Consider the following 16,345-nt stretch of genomic DNA (forward strand, 5'->3'; position numbering starts at 1 on the left):
CCCTACGCGCAAGTGGGTGGGGAAGATAGATTCATGTATTCCGCGCGGCGTGAGCCGGCCGACAAATTATCCGCGATAAACCGTGAAACGGGCGGAAGAAACGGCCAGGCTTCAGCAATGGAGTATATTGTTGCAAATTTGCCAATCTAAAGCGAGATTTATTATTCCTGTCCCGTGCATTGCACGGAGGCTCGTTATTATGCTCTGTCTATGGACTAGTTTATTTATAGATATTGCGCAAGGGATATCCATTCTGTCGTGACAAGGTATTGCGTAAAGCTTACCACGCTACTTATATGCGCCTCAGGTTTATCGTTTCAGTGATCGCCCCTGCAATGGGCGACCAGTTGTTTCTCCCAATGTATCCGGTGTAAACAGAAGTTGTTGGCCGAACTCTCGTCGCGAGAGATTGATCCACCGAGTCAAGGGATGGACCACTCGCCAGATGCATTTCTGTGTCCACCGGAATTTAACGTGGCTCCAGAGAATTTAGCGTTGCTCCTTTTGCCGTTTTAGTGTCGCTCGCAATATTATCGATTCGCCACCGAATGGTTCGAATAACGTTCTATCATTTTGCAGGACTTTACATTTGTTCAAACTTGGTGGAATGCTTGATACAATAGATACATTAAAACAAGGTGTTGAAACTGCTGTTACTTTCAAGAATTATGATATTCGAACCGAGAAATATTTTTCTAGCGAGCAGAACTACTTTTTACGAGTTTCTTCTTATTGAAGAATTAATATTGGTTATTTTAGGATTGGTAGGCAGGTTGTTGTTAAAACAGGTGGTTGTTAGGTTGTAATTAAATAGTTAATTAACAATACTCAACGTTTATTGAAACTGTTAAACCATTTACAACGTTGCAACAGCTCTCTTACAAGCTAATTCGTACAAAATATCTTTATAAATCCATTTACAATGCATCTTATATAGCTAAAACTTAAGTAAATTTATCAAATATGAACGTCGATTAATCTAATTTTCCGAAGTTCTTCTTTTATTCTTGCTAAAAGGTTGATGATCACTGCTCTAGGAACTTTTAGCCCTTTTTCAAAGAGATCCAGCTGCTTCTTTGTAAAGCCTCCGCAGATACACGCAAGTAGGAGGCACAAGAAACCTGTACACACAATTAGACATATTAATAACTAATTTTTATACACGCGATTAAAACAAAATCAAATACAAAGTACAGCAAAGTTACCAATATGCCTCCAGGGTGTAATAAGGGATGGTATCTGTAAAGGTACTTTATAAAATTTATTTAATTAACATTGTATGCCGTGCAAGGGACGAGAAAATCCGCGTAAATCAAGGGAAATGTGCAAAGCTGATCGATGTGTTAACAGTTTAAACTCACTGCCAGCGATATTGTCAGCGTCGATGTGGGAAAACTTTCGGCAGTAACGAACTTGCTGTGCTATCAGCATTATCAACCACGTCGAAACTCGTGACGATGGCGGTCGAAAATGCAGTTTCCCCCTGCGTATTGTTGGAAAGTTTATAATCTTTTATGGACGTGATTCGTCGTTTCGAGGATAAGCAAAACCCTTTATTCTGCACGTAACCAGTCGCGATCTCGTGGCATATTCTGGCTTATGAGAACGAGCAAGGGTGGGTTACAATCCTAATAAGTTGTTGGGAGTTCCCCTTCCAGCAGTGAGGCGCTTCTGACGAATTAATTGCCAAGGGTAAACTCGTATTTAAATAGGAATATCGCGTCTGATTATCGTCGTCCTTTGTAGTTTTTATTTTGCTAAAAAATGTTTGATATCGTTGCTTAATTACGAAGCACTCGATTTTTGAACGTGAAAAAGGTTCCATTGAAAGTATCACGTTCAATCGACGATTTAGTAAAAAGTTCAAGGGATCGGTGGATTTACATGATTTCTTATTAATTCCAAGTATAAGATTAACAGAACCACCTCGTGCTCACGTTTCCGTTGCCTTCGCCTATAAAATTAACCGAATCGCCAAGGATTTATTCGACGCAACGCACGCGTTCAATTTCTCGTCGAGTTTTAAGTATGAAATTACATTCTCTCGATTGCATCGGCTTTAAACCACTCCGCTATTGATTTATACATACAGGGGGAAGCCTGACACTGACGGAAACCAGATCCTAACGCTTGGCTTGATTTATTAGTCTTTCCAAGACCTGTCTAACTTCATTGCTAATCTTAGATCAAACCGACTACCGAACGCATCTCTCGCGCTTGCGAAAGCTTTTTAACGCGCGTAGATAACTTTTCCTTCGAATTATTTATAGCGCCGGTGGCGGAGATCGCGGAGGAAAGCGGCGTCAAAATCTGCGAGCGGACGTGGCCGCGTATTCCATTCGACGTCTAATGAAAGTGTCGAAAGTAAAAACGAGGAGGTTCGCGAGTAATCACGTGCGATTTTCATTTTCGTTCCAGTCCTGGCGCAGCTATTTATCGCCGACGAATGCAGACAGCGAGCCCTCTTCCTGGAATACGACGAGGGAAAACTTGGGAGTCCAGAGTTTCTTGCACGGGAATGGTTCGAAACAATAGTTTCGCGCAACACGGTAAGATGAACATTGTTGAGTAATAAAGCGCGGTCAGAGGTACTGGTCGATTTCAACGCACTCACACACCTGAAACTTTGCTCACCTTTATCTTCTCAAAGTAAGAGAGCACTGGGGCCAGGTAAAAAGCAAATTTCAGGCGTCAGAGTACTGTCGAGGATGGCTGATTATCGCGTTTATCGCTTCCACCGCTACCACGTTATCTCGCCAAATTCACGCGTTACTAGCGCCCGATTTCTCCAATTAATACCATGAAAACGGATTTCTTTTGCTACTTTACGCAACGAAGCGCGTTCTCGTAACTCCTTCGACGCGTTTCGGTTTTACTTTTTCGTTTCGAAAAAGTGAACGGAAATTTCTCGCGCGTTCCAAGTTTCCTCGTCTTCTCTATCCTGAAACGCTAACGAACCTTTAAACCGTTCAATGACTAACTCTGAATCACCGGATCGTCATCTATCCCTTCGCCATGGAATTCCAATCGACTTTTCCATCTTACATGCTTCCCCGCAATTACAGAACTAGATAGCACTCTTCGTTCCGAATACTTGCATCGTTGCGTAACGAACACAGCCTACATTTCGATGTGTCATCGAGCACAACGCTCGTTTTTACGTACGCTTAGTATTAAAAACAAAAATGAAACAAAAATCAGGTCCAGCGAGATTACGCTTGGCTTTCTTCTTCGTTCTCGTTCGTTCATTCGAGCTCGTCGAACTCCATCTAAATCTATCTTTCATCTGAACGCATAAGAAACAGTATTCTAAGGCGAATTAAATCGACGAAAATTGTGTGAAATGAACGTGTCACAATTTACCATCCGCTCGCAAAATGGCAGCTGTAGCGCTCAACAAGTGCGCGAAGCAGCGGCATCCACGCGACGCTGTTTACTCGTTCCGTTTGCTCGTCCAGAAGTTGGTCCATCCAAAGGCGGCGATGGATGGACTGTCACGGACACACCTGAAACTTTGCTCACCCAGAAGAAGCGATACGGGCAGAGCAAAGAGTCAGGCCCGACCGTAACGTTCCTCTCGACGTCTTCCTCCGGCGTCCGCGGATCGGACGACCGCGTGTTCCCTTTGGTCCCTCGATTTATGCAATCGCGTCGCGGCGAAAAAAGGTGGAGGCACGGATTCTCCATCGAGAGAGAAGGAGAGCTGTCCGGGGGAGAACGAGTTACCACCGATAAGACCAGGGAGGGGGGCCTCGAGAGCCATTAGACGTTGCGGGAAAATAGGCTGCCGGCTGGCCAAGAAGAAAAGAACGAAGTGAAGAGCGCGGGACAGAACACCGCCGCGGAGCCTCTGCACTCAGCGATCCCGGCCAAGGAATCAAGACCGTATACCGCCGGTTCATCCTACTTTCCGTTCTTTCTCCTTTTCCCCTCGAGAGACGACACTCGAACCTCCATTGTTCCGTGGCCCGGCTGAAACAGAATTGAAAAGACGCGTGATATTTACCAATAGATTTCATTCGGACCGCAAATATTTTATGGTCCCCGAGCATCGATCGATTAAAGAATGTCTGGAATTTGTCCGTTTAAGGGCTGATGAAGATGGACCGTGGCATTTAATATATAGAGGTCGAGAGAGCGAGAGGAATGTTCACGAGTGCGGTGAAGCTCGATTTATCTGACCCAATCGAGGATAACGCACAGCGGTGGTTCACCGATTCTTTTCATTCTGTACGATTTCTCGCGCCAGTAGATTAGGTAGACGAAGTCGGACAAGAGTTTGCTGAACCGCTGCGCTCTGAAATTCCCCCCCCCCCCCTTGATAAATAGAATTTATGTAAACGGACTTCCCCGCTGTCGAATGTCGGATACGAAATTAGAATACGGAAATAGCCGCTGGAATTTCGTAACGGCAGGTCTCTCGGACTTTTCATTCGCATTCTATAATTAAAGTACCCTATAAAACAGACGAAATAACGTTACGTAACGCGCGACTCGGGGCTATGATCGGGCGGGGCACAAAAAATGGCACCAATTCAGTCGCCTTGTTACAAGTGCCATTAAACCGGCCGACTAGATCCCCGGATACCAGGCCTCGAACCCTCTCGTTTTTCTCGCTGAATCGCGCGCGCGCGCAAATAAAATCATCGGGGATATTTCGAGTCCCGTGCACCGGGAACAGCGTCTAAACGCATATCGTTACGTGCACTTTGCTAAATACTTGATCGACCGTGAGCGAGTGCCACTAAACCGATTACTGCAGTTTATGCTCGACGGTATAGTAACAGCCATCCACATAAGTGCACCTAACGGCAACTTAAATGTATCCGGGGCCCTGTTAAAGATCAATCTAATTTCAAATTAATCGATGGACGTTTAATCCGTCATTCCCGCGACGATCAGAATTCACGCGGCACGTTGATTAGTAATTTACGCTCGGAGCCGCTCGCTTCTGGCGAACACTTTCAGCAATCTTTTCGTTTTAATTCTAGGCTCCGCGACGGTGAAACTTCGATCTGTTACCACTATTTTTATGGCGGGTTTTTACCATGGACATCGAATTTGCATGTTACATCCTTTCGCGTACAGCGAAGTATATTTGTAAACGGCCCCTGTGGGCGGTAGACGCGTTTTAAACGGCGGTGTTTTACAAGTGGAATAGAGATGCGAGATTATTAAATACTAAATATTCATTTACTTTGCGTATACAGTTAAATAACGAATGCAAATAGTTTTATATTAAAGTCCAAGGTATTTGATTTATTTTATTGCTACTTGACGCTGCTCGTCCGGCGAATCTCGAGTGGAATACATTAAGCATTAATTAAACCACTGCATTCTCGGTATTATCCAGGAAATTTCAGATGTTGTACATTTTTTTATCACTACTCGATCTTTAACCATATTTAACTTGTTACGTGAACGGACGATTTCAAGGAGATCCAAGTTCCCATGGTTTTCGTGAATAGTAATCCATACGTTGTTGTAAGCGAGTCTTTACGAGACGAGATATACACCCGTGAATGTGTACATTTTATAAAAACCGTAAAAACGTCTGTGTACACGTCCAATCACCATACGCGCACTAATTCGCCCGACACCTCGTAATCCGTACGCGCAGACAATAGGACGAAGGATTCTTCTAATAAGTCCCTGTTGCTACCCGGAGCATTTCAAACGAGCGTTAATAATTAAACAGAAGTTACCACGGTCCCATTCATTACCTAAGGATAACCTACTCAGAAACTACGAAGTTCTTTCGAATAGAAACAGCCTCGAAGAGACACATCTTAAGATTTACTTTCTAACGATTCCGTTTCCGCTCGACAGGGACAGTGTGTAAATGACAGAGGCGCGTAGAAACTGGGTAATTCCCAGTGTTGAAACACCGTGAAAGGACCCCGTGGGCCGCAAACGCGGGGCATACTCGGTGTGCCCAGGAGAGGAAAGTATAGTGTTACGGCTGGATGTCAGTGACCGGAGCATAACCCCAAGATAGTTTCACCATTACCGGTGTCTTCCTCCGTCGGCTTGTACCGTTCGTTCAGCCGTGGCCGCAACACCTGAGTGTCTCCAATTGCAGATGTCCGCGTCGACCAACCCGCTCATCAGCCTTGGGATCTCCTCTCGTTCGAAGGAGTCATTCGTTTCCTCGATCCCGCGATCGGTTCCCTTCTTTTGTCACTTGGCTGTTCTCGATCCTCCTATCAACGACTCTTCATATTCCCCTGTGTCTCTTCAACGTTTGGATTTTCTAACTTTCGTATTCTTTCCTGCAAGATTTTGAACGGTGTGATCCTAGTTTTTAAGGTTAAGAGGTTCGTATTTGAAAGAGGGGTGTTCCACGCGAAGGGTTGTTTCTGTATCCGATCTGGTTCCGGTCCATTTAAAAGATTAATTAGCTGATTAATTGTTTGGTCTGCTCGTGCCCGTTTTATGGTTCCTACGGCGTGGCCCCCTCCCCCTGAAAGGGAGTGGACGCGTTCGGTTTAATTAGGTTCGCAATTTTCATTAACGCGATCAGAGTCCGTTTAAATGAGGGATGAGCCGCCCCCGCGCGTTCGACTACTCGGCGATCGTCAGCCGGATCCGAGTCCGAGCGGGGTATTTACGCGCGCGCGATCGATCCACCCGGTAAGCCCCTTGAATGTTTAATTGAAATTCGTTAGCAGCCGCGGCTCGATTTTGCAATCTTCCGGCGGCGCATCGATTAATCCGAGGCGCTCTCTTTCTCTGGTCAATGGTACACCCGGTAAACGCGCGCAAACAACCGTCAGTCGCAGACGGTTTTCTACGCGAGACGACCAACTCAATGAAACATACAACTGAATCGAGTTACGTAGTTTATGGCGGAAAAACTTCGGGGGCAACCTGTTTCGTATTACGTGTAACGTGGCTGGCGATTCGATCCAGTCGTAGCTCGCGTGTAATTGGCACACTTTATATCGCGTTACGTCCATACTAATACCTTCCCGTGGTCGTGCTAATAAGGATAATATAAAATTACGGTCAATTTAAAATGCGTATTTTTAGCGCCCGCAGACGCGTCGATGAAGTTTGCCCGTGTAAACCAACCCGTCTCGAGCCGGTGCTTGTTATACTCGCACGGCGATACCTTTCCTACGACAGTCCCCCCCCGCGCGTATCTTTCCACGATTCGTCGCCGATCGAAATTCGGTACGACCCCGGGGACGTGCAGCGTCGATTCGCACCGCGGAGAGGACGGAGGCACCCAGATCGATAGACGTCGAATCTGGTGAATCCGTGCACCGTAAAGGGTAACGACCGCGGGCGGTTTGGCAGCATTCGTGAAAGCGGTCTTTCTTCGAGGTAACGCAGCCGGAATCATGCGATGACGAGAGCGATTATGAGCGTACGAACGAACGGAGGGAGACAGAGGACGCTTTCATTTGGTATGCGTGGATGCGCGGTTGCGCGAACGACCGATGAGCAGGGACGATGGAGCCAGAGGGACAGGATGGAGAAGGACGGACGACGACACCGTCGAATTGACGGCGGGATAAGGACTGATACGGGGAAAGGGTTGAGACGAGCCGCGGTGAAACAGAATGGCGAAAGAATAGCGAGGCGAAAATGGAGAACGAAAAGTGAGAGAGAGAGAGAGAGGTAGAAAGGAGCAGAAGGGTGAGAGAGGAACGAGGCGATGGAGAACGGCGCGCTGGGGGGTGAGAAATGCGAACGGTTCTTGCGAACCGAGTGGTTACGTCAGGAGCTCGATTTAAATGCCCGCTGTATTGCTCTGGGATTGGTTCGAAATGACCTCGAGGCACGTTGTCGTCTCTCTATCTAATCCTGGACACGTTCGCAGCCGGACAACCGGTGAGGTGCTCGTCCGGATAAAAAAGGTACGCGACCCGTGGATACGGACGGGAGACAAAAGGGGGAGCCCTCGATGAAAAGAGGGCCAACGGATGAGCGGGCCGCCGAGTGGAAGGGTCCCGAGCAAACATTCGTAATTACACGATCATTTAATATGTCCGTGGATTTCCGCGCGAACGCTTAACGCGGCCAGTGCCATCCAAAAACTGGGGTGCTGAATACAGCCCCGTTAACAAAGGGTGAACTGTGGCCGACAGCAGTTTCGGAACTTTCCTCGTTACGGGGAGGGAAAGAAAATGGATTTAAAATCGTGCAATTAACCGGACAACACGGTGCCAACCGTTGTAAATCCTCTCTATTGTTGGCTCCTGCGAGTATCCTGCAAATTATGCCGTTATACGAGGATAGAAAAATTGTCCCTTCCGGGGAAGGAACGTTTTAATCCCTCGTCCTCTCGTTCCTTTAATTTCTGCTACGTGTAAATTTCACGTGGAAAGCTTGAGGGACTCTCGCGGGATCGTTGGAGAAGTAATTTCGATCTAAAAGTAGATCTAGGTTGAAAAACCCCGAGATTGATCGTTCGAACTGTCAAGCAGCCGAGTCTGGGGCATATTTTTCAAACGAGACAGACTCGTCGACTAGTCGACAGCGTGTCTCGAACGAAAATCATTCCTCAACGGCTAGGAGAGCCAAGTGGCTCTGATCGATTATCTCTAGTGTCCGCGTGGAAAGGTGTCGACCGTGTCTGGAGCAAGGTCTAGGCGTTGCAAAAATTTCTGCGCCCCGTAATTACGGTTATGTAGAGTAGCGCTCGAGATTTATCGATCTCTCCGTGTTCGAGTGGGGACAAGCCAGTTTCCCAAGGCTTTTTTAACGATCGTCCCCGGTACATAAATCATCGTTTTCCAGTGATTTATTTGCGTTAGCGTCCCGTGTCACGGGGGCGTGGCATGGGCGTGAATCCTTGGTGTCTGCCTTTAATTTAATTTATTACACGGGGCCATCAACGATCCGCGACAGCATTAAAGATCCCGTGAATTCTTCACGCTAGATCGTGCCCGGCAGTGTATAATTGCATTAGAGTGTTCGATCGCCCGTCCAGATAGCCAGGCCATTCAGTCCGCGCGGGACATAAAGTTCGTTTAATAACTTGCATCAACCGGTGCGTTTTATAACGGTAGATACGCAACCTGAGGGACGCTATTATTATCCTCTCTCTCGCGAACGAATCACGATCGGTTATCGATCGGCCATTGTCACTGGCCCGTTCGACGCGAGATAGAGCGATACGCGTTCGAACGTAATTACTCCTCGGGCCTTCTCGCGTTCGTCGAAAGCGGCGAAACGCCTTTTAGCTATTTACACTTTCGACCAGCCGAGTCGGAACTGAAATTATTCGAACGACTTTCGACGATCGCGAACGACGCTCGGCTAGTCTCGAAACCGAAGTGGATCGAAAGTGGTTCAGCCAACTTTCATTCGAGCGACCCGAAAGCTTGTCCCCCGTGCTTTCCAGCGAGAGACTTCCGCCAAAAATTTTCCACGCTATTACCGTCCGAAAGTAGCCGCCGCACAATTTTCCTGCCTCGATCTTCAAGTACGATCGCGGAGATTCGGAAAAAACAAGCTTCTACCTCGACGAGTCGGCAAAAAATCCCGAGCGCATAATTAACGGCGTTTGAGAAAAATATTAAAGAGCTCTCGTAGCTTGGCAACAGTCGGAGATTCATCGTTACACGCAAAAAGCTGCGAGCGACAGTGGAAGAGGGAGCAGAGGGTGCAACCGGGCGGGGGTGGAGAAAAAAAAGGAGGCGAAAGAACGCGAGGAGACAAATGGGGATGTGCTTGGAAAGTTTCAATGAGAATAAACGAAACTGTGCGCCCTTTCGTTCGGTCGCGTGAGCATTCTTTCCGTCCGTGTGCGTGTACAAGGATGCGAGAGAAAAGAAGAGTTCTAGAATGGAGAGACAAAAGGAAATGGAGTACGAGCAAGAAGCACTAAATCTAATTGCCCGGCGACGTCGTGGAAAACGAACGACGAGACACTCTCGTTCCGCGTTCCCCTACCCTCGTCCTCCATTTCGTCTCTCATCCATTTTTTTTCCTTCCCTTTTTTTTTCTATCTATTTTCCTTTACTCGAACGTATTGTTTCAATAATTCATCGAACGCTCTCGGATATAAATGGCGCGTTGCTCCGGGGAAGCTGCCGCTTCGAGACCACTTGTCTTTGCGCGGATCTTCGATGCAAATTGCCATTTTTTTCAATATAACCGCGAGGGAACGCGGCACGACGGAAGTTCCTCTATCTCTGCTGCTTATTTCAAAAGTGGTGCTTTAACGACTCCACCGGAATCCCCGGTGCAGAGGTTAATTTGCGCACTCCTTCGCGATTAAATACCGTGAAAATGCAAAGTGTAACGGCGAATATAGATCGAAAGCCTCGCGTTCTATCTTCGAGAAGAATCGTATCGTTCTCGTACAGAAGAGGAGAACGGGAGAGAAACCACGGGAATTCTTAATACGCGATCGACGTTCAGATAAGATGACGCGCGTTTCGAGGAAAGAAACGAATCTGCTGGCAGAAGAAAGCGTGGCGTCACGTCTAGCCAATTATCTTCTATAATTACGACGCTCGTTTTTCTGCTGGATCGTCGAACGATCGGAAAAGCCTGGCTCTCGAGTAACAGGAAAGTGAAACGTAGATGGGATTTAAAAAGTACCGTGGAAACACGAGCCGTACGCGCGTAATACGCGAGGAGGATCGTGGGCAGCGGGCGTCACGTGAGTTCCGTTCGCAGGCCTGCGCCAGGCGAAGGCAACCAACAGGAACAAGTTTTAATTCCCCGCGTCCGCGGCTCATGACCCCGGGGGAGAACTGTCGAGACTTTTTCCTTTGTTGCCGCGATCGAATTGGGTCAAGCCCACTTCCGTCTACATCCAGCGACGTGCTCGAGCTGCCATCGTCATCGTCATCGCTATTTCGAGCGGCGTTGGCCCTTCGTCGAAGCCGGCTCGTGGAAACACGCGAAAATCGGTGTCCTCGTGGAAAACTGGAGGCAGAGGCTGTCTACGCGATGAAATTGTCAAATGGACTCACGCGACGCGTTCGTTTCCATGCCTACCGAACGCGTGGCAATAGATTCAATTATACGTGTAATCATTGTTATTACTTTCATATGGTGGAACTACGATCGCAATTGCATTTGATAATGGCAGACATAACGTTTACGTTAGGTAAACGTAACAATGATTTGATTTAGCGACCACGACTGTATAATTAATTATCCGCCAATGGGAAGCATGGTTAATGTCATAATGCAGTTTGTCGATACAAACGGCACGTTACATACGTTATCAGCTCGAAGATCAGAGCCATGCGTTATATTGTCTTCGCAGCGCTATAATCACGGGCGCGATCGTAGAATTCGCAGAGTACTGTTTGATCAAAGCTATCAGGCTGGGATCATATCGAATCCTAGTGATTTTGAATTTAATCGACCGTTTCGTTTGATTAGCATCGAAGATACTCTTCAACGGGACACGATCATCACGATTGAATTTATATCGTTGCCCCGTTACGCGTCTCTGTTTACACGTTCAACCGCCGTTCGAAACGTTTGCCAATGAATTTTGTCTGATCCGTGTTCCTGCGAGCGAACGCATTCCTCGGATTCTTTTCCGTCACACGAAAATCCGAACAATTCTGAAAACGCAGACAACTCGCTGCCAGGTAGCGTTCGAGTTGGAAACGAGCGCGATTAACTATTTCGCGAAGTTATAAATAACAGGACGGAAGGCAGACAGCTAAGCTTTCCTCGAAGAGAAAACTTATTATCACTCTGAGAATGGGCGATCGTTCAATTACGCTCGTATTTTCCTACCCGCTTCCGCGGCGCTTGCATAACATCTCGTTTTTGTAAGATCGCGAGTCGCTTCGGGGAACTGCAATCCAGTAAGACTAAACGAAGCAACGGGGGAAACCCCGCTTCCTGCACTTCAAGAAAACGATAACGTTACCTCGTACGCTTAAAAGCCAGTTCTATCGCCGGTTCTGACGCGCCGTTTCTTTTCCATCGCGATCACCTCCCACGCACTTTCACTCGCTCGAATTCCGATCCGGAATTACAGCGATCCTCCTCTAGTAAATAAATAAATTACACGCGATTCGCCACAGAATAAGTTATACGCCAATAATTTCAGCAACAGTAAACAACGCGAAAAACTGTACATCATTTCAGCACCAGTATTCTTAGTCACTAATTCAGGTCACTGCCAAGAAACCTGTAATTTGTATTACTGTTGTTCACGAGATGTCACCGACATCTGGCAGTTTTAACCGCGTTTATTATACACATCCTACTTACTTCTCCGTCCATTACATCCGTCACGACAGATTGAATTTACGAAACGGAACGAACGGCGCGCGATATTTTCTCAGACCCCGACGAAACGTTGACAAAATCATCGAACGACCGCGTAAAGCAACCGATCGGATCGAATCGTCATTTCGCTCACGGGCTGAAAATATCTCAGCCGCGACAGCCGCGCCATAAATTACCGGGTAAACGTGTAGCTAAACGTCCGCCTCGCAGCAACAAAACGGCCCCGGCACAATGCGCGATGGCTGAACGAACGGTTCTTGTCCCTTTCTCTTCCTCTCTGCTTTTCTTTTTCTTTTTTCTTCTTCCTCCTCTTTTTAAAGCTGCTTTCGTGTTCTTGCGCCGCGGAGATGGGAGAGACCCCCATTTGTTATTCCGAACGCCGCGGACGAAATCGTGGACGTAACACGCGTTACGCTTCCGCGCCGCGACGCAAGAACACGTCCACTATTTTCCGTTCAGATGCGCGGCCGGGAATAGATAAGGAGACAGCGGGACGCAAACGCAAACGCTGGCTGACGTATAAATTTTAAGTACGTACCACCCCCTAAAGTGGATTCGAACTTATCTCTCGCCGTTCCACCCTGGTCCTCCCTTGAATTTCTATTCCCGCTTCTTTCAACTTTCCCTCCCTCCTCTCGACTCGAGCGACACCGACCGACGCGACGAGGGGTTGAGGAACGACCGCCACGTCTCGTTCACCGCGGAAACCCCGCGAGAAACTAGATCCCATCGAACGGGATCGTCGTTTTTAAGCAACGAATCGAGCAGACTGACTCTCCATCCCAGCTGCAACACGTGTATCCACAAACGCTTCCTGTTCGGAGTTTCCCTCAATGACGAACAAGCTATCCGAGAAGCGCACGGTATTGGATCGCGTCGTTTAGATCGTCGTCGTTCCGTTTCGTGGAAAATTTCCTGCTCATCGCTCGACTGGTTTTCTGAATCATCGCGTTGGAAGAGAAAGGGGGTGGTGCATCATTAATATCGAATAAAAATTAGAACCGCGATTTTGCAATTCAAAATTGAGAGGAAAATGTAAGAAATAACGTGGAATAGAATAATTTCGAGACACGCGTCGGAATAGTGAAAGCCATCTTTCTGCCGCCCCGTGCGTAAGGGGTTGGTAGTCGAGAGGTTCCCCGGTGTAACTTCATTCTAATTTCCAACGGGAACTGGCTTAAGGGAAAATAATTCACCGGATATTTTCGAATAAATTTGCGCGCGCGAGAGGGTGGGAAAAACGGCCAGGGGGGGTGGGGAAAAAAGGACGGGCCGTTAACCACCGCGCCGGTTTTCCACGGGGGTGTAAATTATGCTCCTCTTACAGGCCGCTACGCGGCAGTTTTCACTCTATCCGAGGCCGTGTATTTATGTTACGAGTTATTAAGGAAAAGTTTCAGGTTTTACGCGGCCCGGCTAACGTCCCACACGATGCGCTCGCCGGAGAAACGGCCCGCTGGTGTCCTAGGCGATATTAAAACCAGCCACCAAAGAGTCGGATCGCCAAGCGGAGTTACGTCGGATAGTTGGGACAATGGGGTGGATTTTATAACCGTCTCTGCTCTCTCGAGCGTTCGATAGCGGGGTTATTATTATTTAGAAGTACGACGAACGAGAAAAGAAAACCATCCCTCTGGTGCGATTCTACGTTCTAACGAATCCAAATCCCAATTGTTCCATTCCACCGTGAAGCGAACTTATTTTTCGGAGATTCTGTTTCTATAATACCGTCGATTCGATCGCGAACACCGTGCTAAATTAAATTCAGCGAACACGTTTACGAGGCGGTACGTAGACGCTTAGCGTGCGCGGAATTCGTTTGCTTCGCGGAAATCGTGTTTCCTCTGCCGGCACGCGGGCTGTGATTGCTTTCGAACATCGTTGGTCCGCGGTTGTTTCGTGTAAAACGAGTTTTCCCGGAGCGAGGCGTTCCTTTTTTTCTTTTTCCCGGGGCTTTGCCTTTTAAATCTTTCGATTCGTCGAAAATATGGCCGAGGGTATTAGATAATCCAGCGGTTGACAGATTTTCTATCGCCGCGCGTTGACGTACCTTCTCTACGCTCGAAAAATGGGGATGATATAATTTCCGGCTTGGAAATACATTTTCGACACGGAAGAAACGTTTGTCGTTCAGATGTATCGCGGTAGAGAAAAAAAGGTATTCCGTCCGAATCCGTTCGTCGTATCGGAAAGAAAGATCCGGAGTGGAATCGCCGCGGCAAATTAGAACAGGAGGCGAGGCAAGAAAGATAAGCGCAAGAAAAGTCGTACACGAAGTGTAGCTCCTCGATGGGCACTTGAAAAACCACGAGGCTTCAGAAACCACCCCGTCATCCCTCGGAAACCGCTATCGAATGTCTTTCGAGTGACTCAGCTCTTTCGATCCCTCCCCCGTCCCGGTGCCGCCGCTTTCGGGAAAATCGATCGATCTCTCGACAGATAGGATTAAAAGGGTGGAACGATCGTAAAGGAATACCTCAAACGCGCCGGTGCTCGACCTCCGGATTCTTTTGCGCCTCCCGTCCTGACGATAACAATGATCGATCGATACGTAAGAAGCCCTACGCGGCAAAGCAGCGGGTATGGTAAAAAAGGGGTGGCGTGAAAGGGATGACGGGCGGCATCGTGTTGTAAACTTGCCGCTGTCCGAGTGAATGAACGTCCTGGGTGCTGCGTATCTACCGCGTCTTCCTGATTATCACGCGTAAGAGTATTGTGCAAAGTATTGAAAACGTTTGGAAAATATCCAAGGGTTGGAAGAACGTTTCAGGTAAATGGGAAACTGGAAACTTTCGAACGCATCCTCGCGAATTTTTCGCAACATCGTCTTGTTCAACTCCTCCAATCTCAACTTCGACTGTAGCTAGATTTAAATCACCGCTCGAAGCCTTGAAATTTAATTAAACGTTAATCCACTCTTCCGCAAGTGTAAAAGTGTAAAACGACTCGAAAAATCGGGACAGTTTGCTCTGTGCTCGGCGAAGTTTTCGAAATCCTGTCTCTGGTACGTAAAAGAAAAACGAGAGAAAAAAGAGAGGAGATAAAATCAACGAGAATACGGGTGGGGAAATAAAATTCATGCACTCCGGCGCGCGTTCGTTTGTCGCCGTTCCGCGGCGGCGTCGATAAAAATAAAAGTCGACAGAAATTCGTGGAGGTAATATCGGGCGACACACGTACCAGAGGAAGCGGGGCCAACATCCTGTTTTAATATATTTCCTGGAGGTTACGACTATCAAATCGTACGAGCCTGCGGTTTCGACGGTCCGTTGCTTTTCTGTAGTCTCGCTGCCACCACCCACTATCATCGATGTCATCGTCGTTACCCCCCTTCCTTTGTTTCTCTCTCTACTGCCATCCTAACGGAACATTGCCAGGAAGTGACGTTGCTGGGATGCCCCCCCCCCCCTCTCTCTTTATCTCCTTTTCTTCTTTTCGTCTCTTCCACGAAGGAAGATAAAGCCACGTTTCTACGTCGAGAGACTATTTATGTCAGGAGTATGCGAAATTAACGGGATCAAAGAGAATAGCGGGTAAAGCCACTTCTTAAGCCACGTTTCCACTTTGGAATATGATTGTTTACGATATACGAAAGTAACTTTTCAAGATAACGTTCGCCAATAATCACTGTGGTCCCGTATGCAACAAGCACGCTACCAGACGGTGCGCTATATATATCGCGATGACTTTTTCACGTAGGAATCTGGCTTAAGTGTTTCATTTCACCAGCGAACCGTGTCCCCGTGGTTCAATTAGGACGTTTCTTTATGCCTGTTTTGTAGACCACCGCGGAAAACTACGCTGCTCCTCTCTCGTCCATAGTCTGTTGGGATTAATGCAGTGTCGTCTGGTACGAGCGCAACAGTTTCTTCCTTTAATCGCTCCTTCCGTTTCCTCTTGTCCGCCCCTGGATCGCCGCTACTCACTACTTCGCTTTTTTGCCACGGCAGGAATCGTTTTTCCCGACGATCTACGATTAAAACCCCATCGACAATAATCGAGAAGCACACGGTACCGTTCCAACGAAGAGATTATAAAATTCAAGTAAATTTCCACCAGGTTACTCTACAAACGGGCGATATCTACGCGTTATCGCGCGATTCATAATTCATTTTCTTCCCGG

Source organism: Xylocopa sonorina, chromosome 1, assembly GCF_050948175.1.
Source record: "Xylocopa sonorina isolate GNS202 chromosome 1, iyXylSono1_principal, whole genome shotgun sequence".
In the NCBI taxonomy this organism is placed as follows: domain Eukaryota; kingdom Metazoa; phylum Arthropoda; class Insecta; order Hymenoptera; family Apidae; genus Xylocopa; species Xylocopa sonorina.